The sequence below is a fragment of the Lemur catta genome, chromosome 6, assembly GCF_020740605.2.
Source record: "Lemur catta isolate mLemCat1 chromosome 6, mLemCat1.pri, whole genome shotgun sequence".
NCBI classification, from domain to species: Eukaryota; Metazoa; Chordata; class Mammalia; order Primates; family Lemuridae; genus Lemur; species Lemur catta.
In genome coordinates, this window is record NC_059133.1 from 96,413,558 (window position 1) to 96,437,359 (window position 23,802).

Consider the following 23,802-nt stretch of genomic DNA (forward strand, 5'->3'; position numbering starts at 1 on the left):
CTTCCTGTGCACACTCGTCTTCCTGACTGACAAAAGCACAAGCTGAGTGCAGCACCATCCCGGCCACCTAGACGCCGGCACTCCCTTCTCCGGGATTCACCACTCAGTCCACAAATACCAGCCGAGTGACCACTTTGTGCTGATGCCTTTCTAGACGCTGGATATGCGGCCGTGAATACTTACACACAACAACGCCCCTGCTCCCCTGGGGCTCCCCGTCCAGGCAGTGCTGCCTTGGCGGGCACCAGCCCCCTCGGAACACCGAGCCCTCAAATGACATTACCTTTTCCTCCTGTGAGAAAAAGGACTCTCATTTGCAAAGGGTCTTGAGCTTTTGCTGAGGAAGATGCCAAGTCCACACTCTTCGGGACAGTGCAAGCTTCTCTGAGAAGCCAGCAGCCTCAAACACCGAGGATGGTCCTGCGGATGAGCCCTTCCTCCAGCTCCCACGGAGCCACCATCCTTCCCACGAGGATGGTCCTGCAGATGAGCCCTTCCTCCAACTCCCATGGAGCCACCATCCTTCCCACGAGGATGGTCCTGCAGATGAGCCCTTCCTCCAACTCCCACAGAGCCACCATCCTTCCCACGAGGATGGTCCTGCAGATGAGCCCTTCCTCCAACTCCCATGGAGCCACCATCCTTCCCACGAGGATGGTCCTGCAGATGAGCCCTTCCTCCAGCTCCCACAGAGCCACCATCCTTCCCACGAGGATGGTCCTGCAGATGAGCCCTTCCTCCAACTCCCATGGAGCCACCATCCTTCCCACCAGGATGGTCCTGCAGATGAGCCCTTCCTCCAACTCCCACGGAGCCACCATCCTTCCCACGAGGATGGTCCTGTGGATGACCCCTTCCTCCAGCTCCCACGGAGCCACCATCCTTCCCACGAGGATGGTCCTGTGGATGAGCCCTTCCTCCAACTCCCACAGAGCCACCATCCTTCCCACGAGGATGGTCCTGTGGATGACCCCTTCCTCCAACTCCCACGGAGCCACCATCCTTCCCACGAGGATGGTCCTGCAGATGAGCCCTTCCTCCAACTCCCATGGAGCCACCATCCTTCCCACCAGGATGGTCCTGCAGATGAGCCCTTCCTCCAACTCCCACGGAGCCACCATCCTTCCCACGAGGATGGTCCTGTGGATGACCCCTTCCTCCAGCTCCCACGGAGCCACCATCCTTCCCACAAGGATGGTCCTGTGGATGAGCCCTTCCTCCAACTCCCATGGAGCCACCATCCTTCCCACCAGGATGGTCCTGCAGATGAACCCTTCCTCCAACTCCCACAGAGCCACCATCCTTCCCACGAGGATGGTCCTGTGGATGACCCCTTCCTCCAACTCCCACGGAGCCACCATCCTTCCCACGAGGATGGTCATGCAGATGAGCCCTTCCTCCAGCTCCCACGGAGCCACCATCCTTCCCACGAGGATGGATGGTCCTGCGGATGAGCCCTTCCTCCAACTCCCATGGAGCCACCATCCTTCCCACGAGGATGGTCCTGTGGATGACCCCTTCCTCCAACTCCCACGGAGCCACCATCCTTCCCACGAGGATGGTCCTGCGGATGAGCCCTTCCTCCAACTCCCACGGAGCCACCATCCTTCCCACGAGGATGGTCCTGTGGATGAGCCCTTCCTCCAACTCCCATGGAGCCACCATCCTTCCCACCAGGATGGTCCTGCAGATGAGCCCTTCCTCCAACTCCCATGGAGCCACCATCCTTCCCACGAGGATGGTCCTGTGGATGAGCCCTTCCTCCAGCTCCCACGGAGCCACCATCCTTCCCACGAGGATGGTCCTGCAGATGAGCCCTTCCTCCAACTCCCATGGAGCCACCATCCTTCCCACGAGGATGGTCCTGCAGATGAGCCCTTCCTCCAACTCCCACAGAGCCACCATCCTTCCCACGAGGATGGTCCTGCAGATGAGCCCGTCCTCCAACTCCCATGGAGCCACCATCCTTCCCACGAGGATGGTCCTGCAGATGAGCCCTTCCTCCAGCTCCCACAGAGCCACCATCCTTCCCACGAGGATGGTCCTGCAGATGAGCCCTTCCTCCAACTCCCATGGAGCCACCATCCTTCCCACCAGGATGGTCCTGCAGATGAGCCCTTCCTCCAACTCCCACGGAGCCACCATCCTTCCCACGAGGATGGTCCTGTGGATGACCCCTTCCTCCAGCTCCCACGGAGCCACCATCCTTCCCACGAGGATGGTCCTGTGGATGAGCCCTTCCTCCAACTCCCACAGAGCCACCATCCTTCCCACGAGGATGGTCCTGTGGATGACCCCTTCCTCCAACTCCCACGGAGCCACCATCCTTCCCACGAGGATGGTCCTGCAGATGAGCCCTTCCTCCAACTCCCATGGAGCCACCATCCTTCCCACCAGGATGGTCCTGCAGATGAGCCCTTCCTCCAACTCCCACGGAGCCACCATCCTTCCCACGAGGATGGTCCTGTGGATGACCCCTTCCTCCAGCTCCCACGGAGCCACCATCCTTCCCACGAGGATGGTCCTGTGGATGAGCCCTTCCTCCAACTCCCATGGAGCCACCATCCTTCCCACCAGGATGGTCCTGCAGATGAACCCTTCCTCCAACTCCCACAGAGCCACCATCCTTCCCACGAGGATGGTCCTGTGGATGACCCCTTCCTCCAACTCCCACGGAGCCACCATCCTTCCCACGAGGATGGTCCTGCAGATGAGCCCTTCCTCCAGCTCCCACGGAGCCACCATCCTTCCCACGAGGATGGATGGTCCTGCGGATGAGCCCTTCCTCCAACTCCCATGGAGCCACCATCCTTCCCACGAGGATGGTCCTGTGGATGACCCCTTCCTCCAACTCCCACGGAGCCACCATCCTTCCCACGAGGATGGTCCTGCGGATGAGCCCTTCCTCCAACTCCCACGGAGCCACCATCCTTCCCACGAGGATGGTCCTGTGGATGAGCCCTTCCTCCAACTCCCATGGAGCCACCATCCTTCCCACCAGGATGGTCCTGCAGATGAGCCCTTCCTCCAACTCCCATGGAGCCACCATCCTTCCCACGAGGATGGTCCTGTGGATGAGCCCTTCCTCCAGCTCCCACGGAGCCACCATCCTTCCCACGAGGATGGTCCTGAGGATCAGCCCTTCCTCCAGCTCCCACAGAGCCACCATCCTTCCCACGAGGATGGTCCTGTGGATGAGCCCTTCCTCCAGCTCCCACGGAGCCACCATCCTTCCCACGAGGATGGTCCTGCAGATGAGCCCTTCCTCCAGCTCCCACGGAGCCACCATCCTTCCCACGAGGATGGATGGTCCTGTGGATGAGCCGTTCCTCCAACTCCCACAGAGCCACCATCCTTCCCACGAGGATGGTCCTGTGGATGAGCCCTTCCTCCAACTCCCACGGAGCCACCATCCTTCCCACGAGGATGGTCCTGCGGATGAGCCCTTCCTCCAGCTCCCACGGAGCCACCATCCTTCCCACGAGGATGGATGGTCCTGTGGATGAGCCGTTCCTCCAACTCCCACGGAGCCACCATCCTTCCCACGAGGATGGTCCTGCAGATGAGCCCTTCCTCCAACTCCCATGGAGCCACCATCCTTCCCACGAGGATGGTCCTGCAGATGAGCCCTTCCTCCAACTCCCACAGAGCCACCATCCTTCCCACGAGGATGGTCCTGCAGATGAGCCCTTCCTCCAACTCCCATGGAGCCACCATCCTTCCCACGAGGATGGTCCTGCAGATGAGCCCTTCCTCCAACTCCCACGGAGCCACCATCCTTCCCACGAGGATGGTCCTGCAGATGAGCCCTTCCTCCAACTCCCATGGAGCCACCATCCTTCCCACCAGGATGGTCCTGCAGATGAGCCCTTCCTCCAACTCCCACAGAGCCACCATCCTTCCCACGAGGATGGTCCTGTGGATGAGCCCTTCCTCCAGCTCCCACGGAGCCACCATCCTTCCCACGAGGATGGATGGTCCTGCGGATGAGCCCTTCCTCCAACTCCCATGGAGCCACCATCCTTCCCACGAGGATGGTCCTGTGGATGACCCCTTCCTCCAACTCCCACGGAGCCACCATTCTTCCCACGAGGATGGTCCTGCGGATGAGCCCTTCCTCCAACTCCCACGGAGCCACCATCCTTCCCACGAGGATGGTCCTGTGGATGAGCCCTTCCTCCAACTCCCATGGAGCCACCATCCTTCCCACCAGGATGGTCCTGCGGATGAGCCCTTCCTCCAGCTCCCACGGAGCCACCATCCTTCCCACGAGGATGGATGGTCCTGTGGATGAGCCGTTCCTCCAACTCCCACGGAGCCACCATCCTTCCCACGAGGATGGATGGTCCTGCGGATGAGCCCTTCCTCCAACTCCCATGGAGCCACCATCCTTCCCACGAGGATGGTCCTGTGGATGACCCCTTCCTCCAACTCCCACGGAGCCACCATCCTTCCCACGAGGATGGTCCTGCAAATGAGCCCTTCCTCCAACTCCCACGGAGCCACCATCCTTCCCACCAGGATGGTCCTGCGGATGAGCCCTTCCTCCAACTCCCACGGAGCCACCATCCTTCCCACGAGGATGGTCCTGTGGATGAGCCCTTCCTCCAACTCCCATGGAGCCACCATCCTTCCCTCGAGGATGGTCCTGTGGATGAGCCCTTCCTCCAGCTCCCACGGAGCCACCATCCTTCCCACGAGGATGGTCCTGAGGATGAGCCCTTCCTCCAGCTCCCACAGAGCCACCATCCTTCCCACGAGGATGGTCCTGTGGATGACCCCTTCCTCCAGCTCCCACAGAGCCACCATCCTTCCCACGAGGATGGTCCTGTGGATGAGCCCTTCCTCCAGCTCCCACGGAGCCACCATCCTTCCCACGAGGATGGTCCTGAGGATGAGCCCTTCCTCCAGCTCCCACAGAGCCACCATCCTTCCCACGAGGATGGTCCTGTGGATGAGCCCTTCCTCCAGCTCCCACGGAGCCACCATCCTTCCCACGAGGATGGTCCTGCGGATGAGCCCTTCCTCCAACTCCCACGGAGCCACCATCCTTCCCACGAGGATGGTCCTGCAGATGAGCCCTTCCTCCAACTCCCATGGAGCCACCATCCTTCCCACCAGGATGGTCCTCCAGATGAGCCCTTCCTCCAACTCCCATGGAGCCACCATCCTTCCCACGAGGATGGTCCTGCAGATGAGCCCTTCCTCCAACTCCCATGGAGCCACCATCCTTCCCACCAGGATGGTCCTGTGGATGAGCCCTTCCTCCAACTCCCACGGAGCCACCATCCTTCCCACGAGGATGGTCCTGTGGATGACCCCTTCCTCCAGCTCCCACGGAGCCACCATCCTTCCCACGAGGAAGGATGGTCCTGCGGATGAGCCCTTCCTCCAACTCCCACAGAGCCACCATCCTTCCCACGAGGATGGTCCTGAGGATGAGCCCTTCCTCCAGCTCCCACAGAGCCACCATCCTTCCCACGAGGATGGTCCTGTGGATGACCCCTTCCTCCAGCTCCCACGGAGCCACCATCCTTCCCACGAGGATGGTCCTGCGGATGACCCCTTCCACCAACTCCCATGGAGCCACCATCCTTCCCACGAGGATGGTCCTGAGGATGAGCCCTTCCTCCAACTCCCACGGAGCCACCATCCTTCCCACGAGGATGGTCCTGTGGATGACCCCTTCCTCCAGCTCCCACGGAGCCACCATCCTTCCCACGAGGATGGATGGTCCTGCGGATGAGCCCTTCCTCCAACTCCCACGGAGCCACCATCCTTCCCACTTTGCAGAGGAAGAAATGGAGACTTCATTCATGTCAGACTTGTCTGGTGGCCAAGGACTCCCGAGTCCTAGTTCAGTCTTCCTTCCACAGGCATGATCATGCCTGGGTACGGACCTGAAGGAGAGAGGAGCCCTCCAGGAAGAGAGGGTCACAAGAGATCAAGGCACTCGTGGGGCACTCCCTCATCTCAGGCCTGCTGTCTGCAAAGCCCTTGCCCCAGGGCCCCCCAAGCTGTGACTCTACCCTCCACCCCCAGGGCCAAGCCAACTGCTGCAGAAACGCTGAGCGGGCCAGACAGGTGCCACGGACTTCCCTAGCAAGAAAGGCTCCTTCCGCAGACAGGTGGGGCCACTGCTTCAGGGAAGCAAAGACTGGGCCCAGCCAATAAGGTCCCTAGGCTTATGACCCCTTCTCAGAGTCACCTCCTCCAGGCGCACTGCAGACCCACCCACCATTCCTGGGTGGGACCTTATCTGGAGCTCCCTGGAGACCGTCTTAAAAATGGCAAAGGCAGGTACGTGAAGATTCTTTCAAGAACTCTGCCAGCACCACTGCTGACTGAGTCTCCGCGGGGTGCAGTGGGCTCACCTAGCAGGGTGACACCTCCTTGGGAGTTCCAGTCCAGGGAAGAGGGAGGCCCAGAGGAAGGGACGTGAGACCCGGAGAAACAAGCAAATGAACAGGTCAGTGTCCATTCAGAGTGATGTTCCCGAGCACCCAGACAGCTGGAGCCAGGCTGCCAGCCTTTGCCGAGAGACTCCCAGGCCACCGTGTGGGTGGCAAGGAGGGGCAGAACAATGAGCTAACTAGAGTCGCCCTCTGTCTCAAAGGCACTGTGTGTCCAGACACAGCAGACAGTGGGACAAGGCACAGACACGGGGCCAGCCCAGGTCAAGGGGTGCCAGTCAGGCTGCAGTCAGAATGACGGAGACAAGCACAGACCCTGGGCGGCTGTGACGAGTCCACAAGGCCCTGAGAAGAAATCCACGCTAGGCAAGAAAGAAGGACGAGGGGATGCTGTTTCACAGAACAGTCGCACGGAGCACACTCCAGGTGTGTTTTCTGAACGTGCATGTGTAGGCTGGGGATGGGAGGCTGCCAGGCGAGATGGATCACAGGGCTCCAGGGGCAGAGCAGAACCGAGCAGAATGGTATCTAGGAAGTTATCTCATGCAACATTACATCTAACCTCATGCCCCCAACACAAAGTCCATGACCAACATACATGGGTTTTGCTGGAATCTCCATGGCAATGGGGAGCGCACTACCTCCTAGGTACCCATGTCTCTGCTGGACGGCTCAACTGTTAGAAAGTTCCTCCTGGACCTGGACCCAAATCTGATCCCCTGGAGCCCCTCACCCATGGGCCGAGGTTGGGCCCTCAAACCTACATTTGCTGGAAGACTGTTACTATGCCCCTCTCCCATAGCATTCCATAAAAATAATTTCCAGACAAAATGAACATTCCCAAATCCTCATCCAATTTTCATGCAGTATAGTTTCCACCCTCATAGTCACCCTCCCTGGATGACTTCAGATTTGCCAGTGTCCCAACCAGAATTAAGTAAGCCCAATGCTGCAGATGTGGGCTGACCGTGAGCCAAGTGCCACACCCACAATGGTACTGTGCTTCTTAGCAACCACATGGCATGGTTAGCTTAGATTTTCTTTCATTTATTCTCATTTGTATATTCAATCAACAAACATTAGCTGCCTACTACATGCTAAGCACTAAGCTAGGGTACAAGGCATAATGAGAAAAATGTCATGTCATCTTTGTGTTCAAGGAGACAGCCAACTTAGATAAAAACAAAACCAGATAAAATTATGGGGGAAAGGGCCAGGCCCAGTGGCTCACACCTGTAATCCCAGCACTCTGGGAGGCAGAGTTGGGAGATCGTTTGAGCTCAGGAGTTTAGGACTAACCTGAGCAAGAGTGAGTCCCCACCTCTACAAATAAATAGAAAAATTAGCTGGGCATGGTGGCACATGCCTATAGTTCCAGCTACTCCAGAGGCTGAAGCAGGGAGATCACTTGAGCCCAGGAGTTTGAGGTTGCTGTGAGCTATGATGACACCACTGCACTCTAGCCAGGGTGACGGAGTGAGACTCTTCTCAGAAGAAAAAAAAATCATGGGGAAAAGAACGTGCTGCTTAAGGGGTCTTATAGAGGTACCTACTAGAGGCACCTACCCCGTAGGGAAGGATGACACCAAGGAAGGAGATGATGCCTGGGTGAGTCTTAAAACAACACAGACTCCTGCTGACAGCCATGGTGAAGCAGCAGGTCTGCATTACACTCTCCCCTTAAACAACAAACAAACCGCAAAGAACACGGGAAACTACGTCAGACACTGGACAACAGGCAGCACGAGACTGTCATCCCCAACAGAAGGGAAACAAGAGAGGTGAGTCCTACGATGGCCCAGCTTACTGCCTGGAGACAGCTTCCCGATGGCAGCCCAGAGAGAAGGGATTCAAGTGGAGTCCAGAGGTCTCACCAAGTCGAGGAGACAGAATTAGAGTGCAGCAGCTGGGATTTTTAGGGCCGAATACCCAAGAAGAGGGGACTGCAGAGAGAGAGCGCAGAGAGACCTGTGGAAGAGTGGCCTGCAGTCTCTGGCTGGTCTGCCTACTTGTGGAATGACAGACACTCCACAAGATGCAGAAAAGAACCACTGGAAAGCAAAGGCCAAATAACCTGTGGAGCACACAAAGGGCCGGCGAGAATTCACATGCCACCAGTGAGAGCAGAGAGACCTCAAAACACACAGGGCATGCAGTGGAGCCCTCAGAAGGGTCTCGCCTTGGGGTGAGGCTAAATTAGCCCTAGACTAAAGGCTGCTCTGGAGCCTCCCTAACAAAGCTCAAAAGCGAACCTCAAATGTATGAAACTGATCCCAAGTAATTTAAATGCATGCCAGAATAAAGGCCAGTACTATTTAAAGAGAAATAACAAAACCCAGCACCCGTCAACATTAAATTCACAATGTCCAGCATCCAGTCAAAAATGAGCAGGCATTCAAAGAAGCAGAAAAATACAGCCCATAAACTGGCGAAAAAAATCAATCAATAGAACAGACCCCAAAATGACAGAGATGATGAAACCAGTAGATAAGGATGAAAAAACAAGTATTATAATTATGCTCCATATGTTCCAGAATGTAGAAGAAGACAAAAACATGATGAGGAGAGAAAGAAAATATATTTTTTAAAAAGACTCAAGCTGGCCGGGCGCGGTGGCTCACGCCTGTAATCCTAGCACTCTGGGAGGCCGAGGCGGGTGGATCGTTTGAGCTCAGGAGTTCGAGACCAGCCTGAGCAAGAGTGAGACCCGGTCTCTACTAAAAATAGAAAGAAATTATCTGGCCAACTAAAATATATATAGAAAAAATTAGCCGGGCATGGTGGCACATGCCTGTAGTCCCAGCTACCCGGGAGGCTGAGGCAGGAGGATCGCTTAAGCCCAGGAGTTTGAGGTTGCTGTGAGCTAGGCTGACGCCACGGCACTCACTCTAGCCCGGGCAACAAAGCGAGACTCTGTCTCAAAAAAATAAAAAAAATAAATAAAATAAATAAAAAGACTCAAGCAGAACTTCTAGAGATGAAAAATATAATATCTGAAATGAAAAGTATACTAGAGGGAATTATTAACATCAGATTGGACACTACAGAAGACTTGAAAGACATAACAATAGAAACTATCCAAAATGAAGCACAGAAAGAAAAAAGACAAAACAATTAACATAGCTCAACAACCTATAGGACAGTATCAAACAGTCTAATATACATATAATTGGAATTCTAGAAAGAAGAGAGAGAGAAATGGGGACAGAAAAATACTTAAAGAAACAAGGGCTGAACAAATTTTCAAATTTGCTAAAACAATGCAGGATGCAGGGAGGCATTTCAAGCAAGATAGATCATACCAAAGACAACGAGAACAAGTAACCTGGCATTACAGTAACAAAAAGGACAAAGGGACTCCAGGTGGGGAACAATGAGGCCCTGAGGGGAGCAGTCCCTTGGACCTCCCTTTGCAGGCAAGGGGTAAACCACCTTGTCCTAGACAAGTGCAACTGATTTTTTGAACCTAAAGGCAGACTATGCAGTTCCCTAAGCAGAGGGCACAGAGAACAGAAGAGAGGTTTGAGATGCAGCTGTGACATCTGAGCCTTTGGCCTGTCCCCCCCCCTTAAGAGGCCAACCCAGTTGAGATGGGGCCCAAGGGTGGACCTCATTTGCAAAAAAACAGACGGAACAAAAACATCCGACCCATCTCAGGAGGTTCTTTCTCCTGTGACTGCTAGAATCAAATTAACTCTTAAGCCAGAAATTACCTCAGGGATCATAAAGCCTGTACTTTACAGATGAAAAAAATCCAGGGCCCAGAGAAGTAACATGACTTGCCCAAGGCCAGCTGGGGTTCCTGACTCCCAGTGTGCCGCTCTTTCCGCTGACCCACCCTGCCTATCACAGTCCCACGGCGCCCTGGTACCCTGTCCCGCTCTGGTCAACACATGCTGTCTCCACACATCCACCCTGCCTGAAGGCACAGACAGAAGCCCAGCATCGCTGAGCTCCTGAACTTCCACTGAGGAGGTGCTCAGTGTAGCCTCCCGCATGTGCACTGAGCAAAGAGTGCTTCTCCACCTGACTCTGGAGAAGGGAGGAAGATAGCAGGGCTCCCTAAGGACTCAAGGCTGGAGCTGTCCCCAGCCTGACCTCAGTCTGAGGACAGAGAAATAGAGACAGACGAGAAATGCAGAGACTGACCCACCAAGCCAGCTGATGGCTGTTACTAAGAATCCCCAAGAGGCAGGCATGGGGCTGGGGGTCGGGGAGAGGGCATTCCTCTGGGCTCTAAATCCTGCTCCCTTATCAGATTGACCCTGAGCCACACTGTGCTTGCCACCCCTTCCTCCAGGAAAGTAACAGGAAGGAAGAGGATATCGGCTTGAACTTTCCTTCTCTCCCCACCCCCTGCCACAGTCCCTCCACTCAGCCCCGTCTTCCCTGTGGGCTCTGGGTTGGGCAGCATCTCGTCCCAGAGGTTAAGAATGAGCAAATTCTTGGGCTATTCCTGGAACCTCGATTTTTATCAACCTTCCATTCTGGTCAATTCTGAGAGGCTAGAGGCTGGCCGGGAATGCCAGAGAGATCTGAGCCCGGCCCACCAAACCCAAAATAACCCCACACGTGCCTCTCTCAAGTCCTCACGGATTTGGCCATTTTGGGTGCGTGCATGTTTTCCTCCAAAGCTGCCCACAGGCTCCGTGAGGTCACCCCTGAGGCGCCCGGGCAGAGCTGAGGAAGACAGGAGCAGGCAGGGGTGGGAGAGGGGGGCAGAAGCGACGGAATCTAGGTCAGAGTCTAGGCAGCCCGGCTCCAGCCTCCCCTGCCCGGAAATGCAAGGAAAACCAGCCTTAGTTCCCTCAGCTGTGACACTTCTAGGCAGTGGCCTCCTCTCCCCTCAAGGTCCTCCACCCCTTTGGGAAAAGAGGCACCAGCCCCACCAAGCCCTGCGGACACTCTAACGAGGGGCTCCTACTTAGGAAGAGACCCCAGCCTCCTCTCCCGAGGCGTTTCAAAGCCCTGCGATTGTGAAGACGGACGGTTTTAAAGCAAGCAAGTGGCCTAAGTGTCCTGAGGAAATGGATGAGATTAGGGACACATCTCTTTTTAGACCACAAGTGCAGTATTCATTCATTCAAAAAATATTCGAGTGTCCACCAGGTGCCAGGCAATGAGACAACAGCAAAAGCACCAGCGAAGGGGAAATCAAGCCCTCTGCTCTTCCGAAGGAGCACGGTGATAATGTCCCACAAGAGAGATGTAGGAGAGACTAGGAAACACCCCTGCTACGCAAGGACACCAGTGAGGGCGCAGAGTCCTGGGCCTGTAAGTCAGTTCTCTCGCAGGCAGTAAGGACACAGTTTGGAGTCCCGGAGGGTGGGGAGTCGCGGCTGCAGGGTCAGAAACGCCAGGGTCCACCACTGGGTCTAAAACATGGCAGCACCTACGTTTCACTTCCTGCCATGAATCAGGAACATATTAGACGTATTTGATTTAAGACAGCGACCCACCACCACAAAATAGAAATCGCCTTCCTAGGTGCTGCTTTAAAACTGCGCCTTTGTCCTGCGAGGTCCTATGAGGGTTTCTGGGCAACAGCTGTCAAGCTCTGGAGGGGTGGGGAGGTCCCTGGAGTCCTATCTGCCAAAATTCCGGCAGGAGGAAAAGGCCAAGGAATTACCGCTTTGGCGGCAATGCTGGGCAAGGCGGGAAAAGGCAGGGGGCTGCGGGTGGCCCAGCCCCGCCTTTAGAAGTCACCCCCAAAGGCCGTGCTGAGCTACTGCCACAGCTGCACACAGAGAAGACTCCTGAAGACCAAAGAGCCTCCAGAAGAACAAATACCTAATGGCAGGAATTCAGGCCACTGAAATGTTCAGGAGGAGGTGGTGTCTTCCCCTCAATCCCTCAAACTGTGGCTGGCCCACTGAGTTTCTTTCCATATTTGTAACTCACTCTCCCCTTCCTATTTCCCATCAACAAATATGTGCTGAGGCCCACTGTGTGCCAGGCACTAGACCCCCCGCCCCCACAGAACCTCACGGTCGGGGTAGGGGGTGGTGTCAGGCAGCCTTGAGCCTGTTCAGCCTCGGCAGCGGGGTAAAGGTCTGCAGCTGACTCCCTCCCACTGCCCTGAAGGTGCTCGGAGGCTGACTGGCTGTTTCGGGTGAGCAGGAGACCAGACCCTGCCTCTCCAATTCTCTTCTTTCCTCCACCCATTAGCCAGAGTCTCAGAGCACAAAGCTCAACGTATCTGGTTCAGGGAATGCTACCCCCGCCAACAGAGAAAGGCTCTGCTGTCTAAAGAATCCCCCTCCACCTTCTCCCTTGCCCCAGAGCAGGGAGCAGGGGGAGCTCAAACTCAGGAGCCAATTGCCCCCAACTCCTGGCTCACAAAGAGAGAGTCGAGTCCACCCACCTCAGGTGACGGGCACAGCACCACCAGAGCTAGCTGTGATGTGCACCCAGGAAACCAAAGCGGCTTCCCCTCTTGGCATACGTGTGTTCTACAATTAGCATTTGCATCCCAAAGGCCAGCAGCTCCAGCAGTGTTTGCAGAGGAGAAGACAATGTGAACGTTTCAGGTCCTCCAGCTCCAGGGCTCTGAAGGCTACCCCCCATCAGGTTCAGTCCGAGTAGCAGGATGTGAGCTCCTCGCAGGCAGAGGCCCACCCTGCCCATCTTTTCCAGCCTGCAGCGTCCAGGCCACGAGCAGGCTCGAAGCACCCACCAGTTCACCCAGCCCTGGCATGGTGGCCATGAGCCTTGCCTACCCACCCGTCTCTAACCTCCCTCTCTGCCAGCTGAGTGTGGCCCCTCTGGGGAAGCCACACACCCACGCCAGAGACGCTGCCGCTGCTGTGTTCCCAAAGAACAGTCCTCAGAGCCAAGGCATAGTCCCCTGGGCATGCTCAGGGAAGAACCATCCCTATCCTTACAGGGACATCTGAATTTATTAAACAGCTGAGAGTTATCTGGATAAGCAGTGGGTAAGGTAAATGATGAAACTGGGTAATATCATTTTTTATGTCAAATTTGGCAGTGACACTTCCTAGCTGGGTCATAGCAGGCATCTGTTCTAGGTCCTACACAGAAGGCTCTGGCCGCCTTTACAGCAATTTCACCACTTCCTACTTGGCTTGCTGCCCTCACAGCCCATTCTTGGGGGCCACAGGTGCCGTGGGACCAAACCCTGGGGGGAAACGAGAGACATGGATAAAACAGAAATAGGCGCTTGGTAGTCACAGAAATAGGCGCTTGGTAGACACAAACACACAGGTCTGAGACTGACCTGCCCTACACGTGGCTGAAGCTCTGCTATCACTCAGTGCACCTGGGCCTGACGCCTCAGGCCCTTGAGGAATCAAAGTGCTCAATAATTACTTGTCTCAGTGACAGTCTCACCCTTGAGCATGCTGACGTTTTAATCCACTGTCACAGCCATGGGGAACCAACAACGGGGCGTGGAGTGAGCAGAGAAGTTAGGAATCAGAATGGGCCTCCATTTACGGGGAATTTACCTACTAAATGCCTCAAATTAGCACACCTGGAGTAGGCTGAGGCCCTCCATCCAGTTTTCCCAATCCCTTGGCCAAAAGGAGTTGCTGAGGTTTCTCGTCTTGCCTGTGATGCCAGATTTCTCAAAGGCCTGCAGAGTCAGCATCGCATGTTGTCATCAACACTGAGGTTGGTAACTGTGAAGCCTGGAAGCTGGTCAGATTTATTAATCCTGCAACAGGAGCACAATGCTGGCACCCCTAAGTCGCCCGGATGCATCGGGGAGCTCCCAAGTGGGGCGCAGGGGCAGGCAGTGCTCCCTTCCCACTGCAGCCTGTCACCAAGCGCCGCGGCTCTCCCTCAGCACAGGTGAGAATGGCCCAGAGCTGAGCTGTGGGGGTGCAGGACGCTTGAGAGTGAACCTTTTCAGCCACAAAACATTTCTTTCCCAAGACATGCAGAGAGAGAGCAGAGAGATAATAAAACACCAAGGGGTTTCAAATATGAAAGCCCGCCCTGACTTTGTTCTTGTTTGACAAACGCACACAGCGCCGGGCGGATGACAGGCGCTACCGTGCGAGGACAGTGTGCTGTACCTCGTCCGCCTCGGATCCCAGAGAGGCGAGTCTGACGTGGGACCAGTGTGGGGGAGAACTCCACCGCAGCAGCCTCTACACTGGGACTTGGGATTCATTAAGGACACGTCGCTGGCCCCTCACCTGCCTCCTCCTACCTCCTCCTGCCCTTGGTGACATTTCACAGGAAGAGCCACCAAGCCAGGTGAGAAAACTATAAAAACGAACACCTTGGGGGAAGTCAAATGTCAAGTCCATTGTGAGTTATCTGAGAAGGAAAAGCGAAGTCTGTGAATCACACAGACCCAGGCCTGCTTACTCTACCCCTGAGGTCAGGCCGAGATGGGGAGGAACCTGGGCGACAGTCCATGCAGTATTGCTGAGCAAATGAAAGCATGAAATCCCAGCAGAGGCCTGGGCTTGGGGTGCCCACCTGGCTTTGTTAATGACCTATTACTCTCTGACTCATTTTTCTGAGATGCCATGAAAATCAGCAGCAGGTACCAAGAAGACAAGCTCTTGGCAGCTTTCAGAGGGCAGGAAGGTTCCCCTGCTACAGCTCAGGCACCCTGGGGCAGGAGACACAGTCTATTACAGAGCACAAACCTCTCCCAGCACCAGCCCCCTGCCCACACACACACCACGAATCCACCTCAAAGGATACTCTAACCCAACATGCAGATTAAGGGTCCTGCCCTTGCGAATTTCCCTGGTTGACTCATCTGGGGGCAACAGTAGGCTGGGAAGAGAAGGGGCTTGCATAACCTTCCAAAGAACTGTGGAGTCCATTTGCAAATATTCTAACTCTCCTGCTCCCGGGCACTGGGAGGGATCGCACACCCATGCCCTCCCCTCGCTGAACACACATCCCTTCGACATGATGTGGCCAGTCCTCTCACCAAGAGGTAGAGCCTCTGCTCACCCCCGAGGTTCGCTGGTCCTGTGCCTTGCTTTCCCCCGCAGTTGGTGGATATCGTAATGGGGAGGCTTCAGGGCCTCCATGTCAAGAGGTCTCCTAGATTCTGTTTTCACCTAAAAGGCCAGTTTCCTTGACAGTGGGAAACCACACAGCAGGAGAGCGGCCCAGCTGGGAGCGGCACCACCCGCCAGACGTGGGAGTGAAGCTCTCTTGCACAGCCCAGGCCCGCAGCGCCGCCCGCTGGCCGCCACCGCGTTCCTAAGCTCAGGTGAGACCACGGAGCCCAGCCTGGATGGCTGACCCACGGTATGGGAGCACATAAAAGGGTGGTTGTGTTAATCCACTCAATTTTGGGGTGGAGTATTATGCAGCACAGATAATGGAAACAAAACCCATTCAGCAAGTCTGTGCAGCCATTGAGAAGAATGAGGCCGCTCCCCATGCACCGATGTGGAAAGATGACTAAAGAAGCGGCAAAACGGTAAGTCGAAAACGATTCTCTAACGGAAACTGAGAAGATAAACAGGTGGATGGCTGGATGCTAGTGTATCATAAAAATATCTGGAAAGAATACAAACCAAAGTATCATCAGTGATTATGTCTGAGGGGTAGGATTATGGGAGATTTTCCTTTTCTGCAGTTTATGTAATGTTTGAATATTATAATGAGTTTGTATTATTTTTGCAACCAAAAAAAAGATGCTTTTAGAAAATTCACCTTGTATTCTGCTACAAGCTAATTTCTCCTATAACGTCCCTTTTCATCCCCTCATTCCACTGCTCAGGGACAAATACGAGCTCCCCACCACGGCCTCTGAAGCTGGGGCTCCCAGGTGGCTCCCCCTCCCCTGCTGGTGGCTGGGCCCTGGCTGTGACATCTCCTGTAAGGAGCAGCCAGGGCTCCAGTGCAGGGAGAACGATGCAGGACACCGTCCTGTGAAGGGCAGGGTTGGGTGGAACTTTCTGTGCGGACCCGTAGAGAAACTCAGGGACGACGGGGCTGGGGCCGAGGGAAGAGTGGGATTGGGGAGGAGGGGGCTCTCTGAGTGGCCACAGGGGTGGCTGGGGAACTTGAGGTCGGGGTGGAGGTGGGCATGGCCTGGGTGGAGCAGGAGGTTGGCCTGCAGGGGAGGCCCAGACAGGCAGTTCCAACCCCCTTCTCTCCCTGCCGCCCACAGCCTGGATGGTGGGTAACGCAAGGCCCCGGCCCAGAGCTTCCTCCCCAACCCCACCCATCCCTAACAGCAAGTCAGTGGAAGCCAATCTGAACTGCTGCTAATTTAGAGTGACTCATGCCATTGGTGATGCTGTAGCGCCCCCACCACACACAAACACACGCAGGTCCCACATGCTGCAGACAGCACTCGCAATAGTCAACAAATCCAAACTCTGGCTTCAAACCTAATTGCCTTCCTGGGGGACCCAAGAGCTCTTCCTCACTCAGGTCTCTGCAATATACATGTCCAGTTTTTAAACAAAGCTGTTTAGAATCTTCCAGGATTGAGACAAGTGGAAAATTGCAAGCTCAGACCTCTACCTCATTTTCTGCAAAATAAAACATGTCACTCTGCATGTTCACATACCCAGAAATACATGAGCCATTCAAACGCAGCCAGGCACCCTACCCTTCCGAGCCCTCCCGTCAGGCCTGGCCCAGAGGGGGATCAGGGACTTGCTGAGGCAGGATCTGCTCCCTCAGTCCCTGGCACCACCCCCTAGGGCTTGCTGGGGAGCTGAGTCCCCACACCGTGGCAGGTGGCCAGAGGAGAGGCCGCACAGACAGGGCTACCAGCTTCTGTGTTGAGGTTGTACCTGCTCCCTAAGGAAGAGGCGCTCACACCACAGGTACATACGGACCTACGGAGAGGGCACAGGTGGGCTCTCCACTGAGTCCCAGAATAATGCAGGAGAACACCTCCCACACAAATCCATGCGGGCACACCCAGCCACACTCATGATAGGACGAGCGCGCAAGCACACGCGCGCGCACACACACACACACACACACACACACACACACACACACACACACGCGCGCATGCAAGGCCATACCCTGTTCCGGCATTGCTCTGAGTATGCCCCACCCCGACATCACTTCCCTCACCATCCACTGCTCTCAGAGGCCCTTTCCCCAACTCTGAACCTGACACGCTCCCTCACCGGGCGTGGAAGGACCAGATTGTGCACGCTGCCAGAAACACGTGCACCCCACGACAGGGGAGGCACGCCCCCAAGTGTGCACACAGCCCAGGTCACCACCCACAGAGCCCAAGGAGGCTGCCCCAGGCAGAGTTAGACTTTGCTCCAGTTGTACAATAACATATTCACTTTAATTTTTGTTTGTAAGCTGAAGAAGGGCCATTTTCTAAATTTGCACAAAGGTGCTGTAAGGGTTAGCAGCAGCCCTAAGCGGCCAGGGCCCAGTCCAAGGCCTCACCAAGATCCTGCACCAGAGACCACAGGCCCTCCAGCCCTCCTGCAGTGACAGCCAAGCCTTCCCAACAAGAGGGAGACTCCAGGGAAAGCCCGCTGAGCTTCCTGCCTCTTCAGACGCCCTGGACCACTCTCCACCCATCTTTTCCTGTTCCCATCACCAGGTCAGAGGTTTTACCACACGCGGGCCACTGAGAGGAGAACTGGCCACAAGGCTCTCAGGAAGTGAACACTCAGTGCATCATCGATTCCAGCCTCCCGCTGTAAGGTGGGGGTGAGGGAAGACACAGGTGGGCCGGCAGGGGTGTGGTGAACTCAAAGGCACAGGTAATTCTGAACAATGTCCAAAAAAATCGACATTGGGCTCCAGAGTGCAGACTGAGACACGCAGGGCATGAAGCACACGAAGCTGGCAGGGGGGCTCCTCCGTCTCCCATTCTCAAGAGCCCCAGGCGAGTTCAAGCTGAGTCTCTGTGTTTTTGGTTCAAGAGCAGGGAAAGGGCTAAGAAGCTTTCCTGCACCCAGGCAGTTTCAGTTCATTATGCAGTGGCTGAGACTGACGCTGAAATTATTAACTTGTAGGGCTGGAGTCCAGCAATGGAGACTTCTAACTCTTCGCTGCACTGGGCAGGAGGCAGAGAGTTTAAATGAGAGTAGCAGCAGAGCTCTCAGTATAGGACGAAATCAGGCAGCAGATCCCTAACCCTAACCCGCCGAGGAGTGTGGGGCAACCATCTCCGTAAGCAACCTCTGCCCGCACCCCTTGGCTCCTATCAGAAATCAGAGCCTCCAGTTTACTCATTAACTTCATGCTTTCCTCTGCAGTCCACCTCCAGGCCAGAGGAAGAAGAATCAGGGAAGCTGCAGGATTGGAAGCCACAAACCAGGCATGCCCCCTTGGCCACTCCGAGCCAAAAGGAACCTCGGCAATGGATCACCCAGCCTCCAGCCCTGCGGGTGAGGAAACCGGCCTAGGAAAGCAATTAGCCTGCCAAAGGTCACACCGCAGTTAGAGGCAGGAGCCGGAGCCAGGAGGACCTCCCACCCCAGAGCTGGTCACATTCCAGAGGCTCAAGAGCATGACAAGAATGGCAAAACCAAAGCCCTCAGAGGCCACGGCCAAGGGAGCGAATAAGATTCCCTGTCTGCAAAGTCCTTCGCTCAGGTCTCCCTCACTTGGTCACCTGGCTGGAAATGGCTGGTGATGTCAGGAGCTCTCTGTCTCCCCAAGGCCAGGCAGGCATCCTGGGGAGCTCCCCACCAAGTTCTGTCTGGCAGGGGCACCAGGGGCAGGCCCCACAGGCCCTGTGATGGCGCAGGCTGTGCCGCGCAGCGGGACTGTCATGCCCTTGTCCTCAGGTCCTGCCCCTGCTGCCACCTGATCTTCACAAGACGGATTTTCCTCAGCCCAGGCCCCTGTACCCAGCTGCAATGCACAGTCCAACGATAGGCGGTGCCCCAAATCCCAGAGCTGCGAGAATGAAAGCAGACACCCATGCAGGCCCCGGGGAGGAGGGAGGAGGACTTAAAATGGGAGCTTACACATTCCTCTGCAAGCAGGCGCAGGGAGGGACCCGGCGGGTTCCCAGGCCGCAGGGCTGCAGTAAGAAAGGCAGGCGCTGCAGTCGGAGCACCTGGCAACAGCCACCTAACGCTGGAGAGGGGCTCTTGGCCTTCGCCGCTGCCGCTGTAAAGAAATGATAGCCACCTCAAGGGACTCTTGTGAAAGTTAAATGAGATTTAAATGGCAACTTAGTGTGATTAAATTAAATTAATTGTGGATATATGTAAAGGGTCTAAAACTGGCCGATGATGATGACAAATATGAATATCAGCATCCTAAGTATAACGTGCTAAGCATGGCAGGACAGTAAGAGATTTGAGGCCACTCTTGGGCCACTAAATAATCTCTACTGAAACTCAAAGACAAGGGAATCTTTTGGCAAGATAAACCACCAGCCAGCAGCACTCTGCCCCTCTCCCTCCTTGCCAGCCACAGCACTGGGTTCACAGAAGCCAAGAGATTGACAAATCACCCAGCAGGGAGAAGCCACAGGGATAAAATGCACATAAATTAAAACATAAAAAGGCCTCAGTCTGTAAGCAGCACCCCAAGGAACCTATATCTGCACCATCCACACCCAGCCCAGCTCTGGCCCACTGTATCTCAGCAGGTCCTGGATGTGCAAGCCTAGGGACAAAGAACAAGCCCCCAGCAAGACCCCAGGAGCCCGGCAGAGCAGGGAGAGGACCCGGGGCTTTCCTGCAGCCACGGGGCTTTCCTGCAGCCACGTAGGTATAGAGGAATGGAGGCACGAGGGCTGGCCAGGGTTCACAGTTTCTTTTCTGGCCTGCTGGTGGGAGGCCCCTCCACCCTCGCTTCCAAGCTTGCTGGGAGGAGACAGGAAGCAGGAAGCTACAGGCCTCTCCCTAGGCTTCCTCTACAAAATGGGGAGGCCCAGAAAGAATCTAAGAGTACCGTCAGCCACCAATCAGAAATGGGAGGATTCCATAGAGTTGAGCTAAAAAAAGAAAAAAGAAAGAAAATGAAACAGTTTGGAGAGGGTAATTCTCTCCTGGCCCAATTTAAGGAGCTTATAAATCAAAAGTGAGGGCCTCAGAGGGGCACTTACGAAATGTCAACATCCTATTCTATCCTCCCCAAAGCACGATGAACAAGAAAGACCTTGACCTTAGACAGAGTTTGTAATGCAACGGCGCAATCACAGCTCACTGCAGCCTCGAACTCCTGGGCTCAAGCGATCCTCCCACCTCAACCTCCCAAAGTGCTGGGATTACAGGCATAAGCCACCGTGCTTGGCCACAGAGTTTATAACACACAGACTTTCAGAGGCCCTACCACACAATAGGCCCAGACTGACACTGACCTGTTTTCTTTCAATTTCCTGTAATCACTTTGGCGGCTGACAAATAAGAGAAGATCCCAGGATATTCCTGCAGGAAAACAAAAAAAATAGGTCATCACTTTGGTATGAAGCCACTCTAGGGTGAATTTTGTCCAGCAATGACCACTTTTTGGAGCAAGAGTCTCCCACCAAAAACCCATTTATTCAACAAATGGAGAAGGCCAGAAATGGCAAACAGGTCTAGCTGCTGTGCCAATCCCACTCAGCTGGTGGTGGGTACCCAAAGCATTATAAGTAGAACCCAAGCCCTGCTCTGCAGGAAAAACAGCAGCAATCGATTAGTGATGTCTGCTAGAGGCAGTTACAGAAGTAGCAGAGTCCACGCCACCTATGTGCCATCCCTGGGCTACACCCCTGGCATCCAAGGGTTTGACATTTACAGTTGTGACCACTCACCAGTGACCCAAAATTTCAAGATATGTAAAAGTGTACACAACTTTAGTGAGAAATGCGTCTGGTTCACACTGGCTGTGAGGCTGGTGTGAAGGCCCAGGCGGCTTGCCGTTCTCATCTCTACCACCCAAAGCTGCTCTCACAGGACAGCAAACACTTGCTGGAGATGGCCATCAAGGGAGAGACAAAACTGCAGCAGAAGGTGAAAGGGCAGCTAACTTGGGGGTGAGGATATATGCAGGACACACTTGACTCTCTGTGGACACTACTCCAGAGAAAGCCCAGCCTGGGTACAAACATTGCTGTGGACGCGAATCTGGTATTCCAGAAGGTACATGATTCATAAGAACATCAGGGGCCCACACTGTGCCTGCTCTGTCCCGTGCCTCTCAGCAGTTGAGTGCAGGGTCCGGGATCATCGGAGGCCGTTAGAACCCATGCCCGGGAGGGGCTTAAAATCAGGTTGGACTCTCGTCATATGTCACACAGACACAGTGCATGGAATGCACCAGAGAATCACCCAAGGAGGTGCATAAAAGCCAGGAGGCAAGTGCAGACAGAAAATGCCAGAGGAGTTCCAAGGAAAAAGAGGTTTGTTTGGGATAGGTGGCCAGGAATGCTCCATGAAAGGAGCTCAGATGTGAGCCCCTCTGCCCTCACTTTTGATTTATAAGCTCCTTAAATTGGGCCAGGAGAGAATGACCCTCTCCAGGGTCTTGAAGAAGGGGAAGGATGGAATGGAAACAGCAAAGGACATGGCATTTTCACAGTCACCTTCCACTCCCTTCACCCTTTCCCCACCATGCCAGCCAATCAGCTCACAATGGTCCCGACCCTACTTCCACCGATCCTGATCCTACTGGGGTTCACTGCCTGGTCACCACTCCTCACCTGCCCAGCCACTCTCCCCACCTGACTTCCCCTCTTCAGACCCTAGACTCACCCTCCTTAAGGAGGTGCTTCTGTAACCCCTACTCAAAAACCTGCGTAGTTTCCAGGGCCCCCAAGGCTGACTGCTGTCCCCACAGCACCAGCTTAATGCCTGCACACGGCGGGCACTCAGTTTCTCCTGAATGAATGAATGGACAGATGGAGTTCCTTGGCTGGAGATTTGAGGCCACCAGCAACATGGCCACTGTCTACCTGTCCAGCCTTTTCCCTAGCAGCTTCCCTGCCCACATCCCACGCACTGGCCCCCCTGGCCCATTCGCATACCCCAGTACTTCCTCAGCACCTGCCCTCAGGCTGATCCGTCCTCCCTCTGCCGAAATGCAAGCCACCCTTCAAGGTTCGTGTCCACCACTGCCTGCTGCGTGAAGTGTTGCTCCCCCGTCAGGGTGACAGATCTCCCTGTTTGAACCCACATAACACTGTGCTCTCAGAAGCCACTTGCCTTGTACTTCGGATTATCATATTTTGGACCCCTCTCTAACCTCCTACAGATTATAAGCCCCACGAAGACAGGGACTTTTACCTTTTTTATTTTTGCATCATCAGAACTCACATAGACTCTTGTATATATCACACACACACCCCCCACACTGTTTGTGGAATTCACTAAAGAATCACCCAAGGAGGTGCATAAAAGCCAGGAGACAAGTGAAGACAGAAAATGCCAGAGAAGTTCCAAGGACAAAGAGGTTTGCTTGGCATGGGTGGCCCGGGAACGCTCCATGACAGGAGCTCAGATGTGGCAGGTCCTGAAGGAGGGGAGGATGGAACGGGGAAGGGCATTCCAGGAGAGTGGAAGTGGACTCACTAAGGGGCCAAGAAGGAATGAGCAAAAAGCACACTTGGGAGATCAGCGTGGCTAGAGCCGCGCTCCTGGCGGGAGCAGAGTGGAAGGAGAGGCTCGCCAGGCAGGCTGGGCCGGGCAGGAAGGATTCTGAGTGCCAAGCGAAGCACCTGGACTGGATCCACTCCCTCTTAGTCAGTGGGGACAACCACCACAGCAGGCCTGGGCCTTCGTGGGAGAAGAAAAGAAGTCTTGTCCTCTCTTGTTCCAAGCATATCAGTCCAGTCTCCCCAGCTCGGTTATAAATAACAGCCACCATTTACTGTACACCTGCTGTATATGAGGCCCTAAGCTACGCGCTTCACATACATTATCTCATAGCTCCTTCCCACAGCCCCGAGAACTTGGTATTGTCATCCTCGTTTTGCAATCAGGAAGCTGAGGCTGGAAGAGGTGAAGGCACCCTCATTCCCTTAACAGTGCTGGGATCACAGACACAGGGTTGAGGGAGGACACTCCTGTCACCCACCGCAGGCCCAACGAGCTCCCATTTAAGGTGGACTGCTTTTCACAACTCTCCTTATTAATTCCTCAAGGGCAGCATTTCCTAAGCACATAGTCGGAGCTTACTAAAGCACACTAAGCAGAAGGTAGACTGGTGGTTGCCAGAGGCTGAAAGGAGGGGAAAATGGATCTAGAATTTCAGTTTTGCAAGATAAAACGTTCTGGAGATCTGTTGCACAACAATGCAAATATACTTAATGCAACTGAACTGTACACTTAAAAATGGTTAAGATGGCAAATTTTACATTGTGGTTTTCGCCACAATTAAAATTTTTTAAAAATAAAGCACATATTGACTGATTGGCTGCTGATACCTTATTCTGTTAATTATCTGATGCTGGAAGAGACTCTAGAAACATTTTAATCCAATATCCCTCCAAAACAGAGAGTTGGAACAGGGC

At 54.8% G+C, this 23,802-nt stretch overlaps 1 protein-coding gene across 1 annotated transcript in view; it reads right to left on the minus strand.

Annotated features, from left to right (window-relative positions):
- The window catches only part of TSPAN9 (tetraspanin 9), a 198,057-nt gene that overhangs the window by 172,316 nt on the left and 1,939 nt on the right, over positions 1–23,802 (minus strand). Inside the window, exon 2 of the mRNA XM_045554574.1 lies at positions 20,671–20,737. The gene's annotated coding sequence lies outside the window, so the exon portion shown is untranslated. The remainder of the gene's footprint in view (positions 1–20,670; positions 20,738–23,802) is intronic.